Source organism: Apodemus sylvaticus, chromosome 13 (assembly GCF_947179515.1).
Source record: "Apodemus sylvaticus chromosome 13, mApoSyl1.1, whole genome shotgun sequence".
Classification (NCBI taxonomy): Eukaryota; Metazoa; Chordata; class Mammalia; order Rodentia; family Muridae; genus Apodemus; species Apodemus sylvaticus.
Window position 1 is genome coordinate 1,229,604 of NC_067484.1, and position 2,082 is coordinate 1,231,685.

Sequence of the window (2,082 nt, forward strand, 5' to 3'; positions counted from 1 at the left end):
TAGTGCAAAAGAACTTCCATTATATTCATAAAAGGTGTTCAAAACTGAAAAAAAAAAAAAGATCAGGTTGCTCCAACTCTGTACTTAGGGAAACTTTAAGGCAGACTTAGCAAAGTCTCCCCTTGCACAGGTTTGTATCCAGCTTCCCAAATGACTGAAAGCAAGATGCTGCTTTTTTTGATCTGAAGAAAAAAGACTCGAAGACTAAAAAAAAAAAAAAAAAAAAAGGAGAGACTTTGGGGGAAAGACAAAACTATAGCCCTTGGCTGTGGAGTGGAGGAGATGAAGTCATTGCTTCTGCAGGAGCACTGGGGGTGGGGCAGCGGAGTGGGAGCCTGCTCTGTTCTTGCTGCTGCCAAGGCTGCTGAGCTCCTGTCAGGGGATGAGTCTGGATAAATAGGGTTCTACAGTGGCCATTGCCCACAGCACTCTGAGCTGCCGGCCCAAGACTGGAGCTTCCTATGCGGGTCGGTTCTGAGTGCTGGCGCTGCTGGCGCTGGTGTGCCCAGGGGGCATCTACAGCCAAAGCCCCAGAACTCCCCAACAGTGCGGACTGGAGCTCCAGCAGGAAAGCTCACTCTACTGGCCCTAGGTAGAGATAAGGAGAGCAGCGGGGCTGGAAGACAAAGGTCCTCCCAGCAGGGACTGCAGCCCAGGAGGACAGCGCCATGATCTTCTCCGCCCTGGTGGCTTCATGCCTGTGGCTGTGCCTGGCGCTGGGAGCTCGGGGAGAGCCATGCGAGGCTGTGTGCATCCCCATGTGCAGGCACAAGCCCTGGAAGGTCACCCGGATGCCCAACCACCTGCACCACAGCACTCAGGAGAACGCCATCCTTGCTATCTAGCAGTATGAGGAGCTAGTGGACCTGAACTGCAGCTCCATGCTGCACTTCTTCCTTTGTGCCATGTACGCACAAATCTGTACCCTGGAGATCCTGCAGGATCCCGCCGAGCCCTGAAAGTCTGTGTGCCAGCGAGCATGTGACGACTGTGAGCCCCTCATGAAGATGTATAACCACAGCTGGCCAGAGAGCCTGGCCTGCGGTGAGCTGCCGCTCTATGACCCTGGAGTGTGCATCTCTCCTGAGGCAATAGTCGCTGACCTTCCGGAAGATGTAAAGTGGATAGACATCACACCAGATATGGTGGTGCAAGAAAGGTCCTTTGATGCGGACTGTAAACGTCTGAGCCCTGATCAGTGCAAGTGCAAGAAGGTGAAGCCAACCTTGGCAACAAAGCTGAGCAAAAAGTACAGCTATGTTATTCATGCCAAAATAAAAGCCGTCCAGAGGAGTGGTTGCAATGGGGTCACAACTGTGGTAGATGTGAAAGAGATCTTCAAGTCCTCCTCACCTATATCCCTCGAATGCAAGTCCCTCTCATCACTAATTCCTCCTGCCAGTGTCCACACATCCTGCCCCATCAAGAAGTCCTAATGATGTGTTATGAGTGGCATTCAAGAATGATGCTTCTTGAAAATTGTTTAGTTGAGAAATGGGGAGATCAACTCAGTAGAAGGTCCATACAGTGGGAAGAGAGACTTCGGGAACAGCAGAGAACAATTCAGGACAAGCAGCAAACAGCCAGCTGCCCTAGTCACAGTAACCCCCCAAAGCCAAAGGGAGGGTCACCTGCTCCCAAACCTGCCAGTCCTAAGAAGAACATCAAAGCGAGAAGTGACCCCAAAAGTCAAACCCGAAGAAAGGTGCAAGCTAATTACTTTCCAAGATGGAGCCACCCTTGAAGGAGAAGGTGGTGCTGCCTGGAACAGCCTACAGAACGCCACCCACCACTTGCCTTAAGGACGCTCTGGGGTTCTCTTTATAGACACATCTTGCAGCATTTCTCTTAGTGACGGCTTCAGTGTTTCACATTAAGTCACAGAGCCCTGTTATTTGTTGGTTTCCAGGTATGGAAAGTAGAAGAGGGAAAGTTGGGGAAGGGCGCCTGCATTCAGTGCTCTGCGTGCATACTGTGTGACCTTCAGTTTTGGGAATTTGACCTATAATGTATGTACATTGTAAAGTTCACATGCTATGTCAAACAAAACTTTTTTGACAAAAATATTGAATATCCTTTAAC

The 2,082-nt window shown here is 50.2% G+C and overlaps 1 pseudogene; it reads left to right on the plus strand.

Annotated features, from left to right (window-relative positions):
* Positions 1-668: 668 nt before the first annotated feature.
* LOC127664123 (secreted frizzled-related sequence protein 4-like) lies at positions 669-1,744 on the plus strand (annotated as a pseudogene).
* The last annotated feature ends 338 nt before the right edge of the window (positions 1,745-2,082 follow it).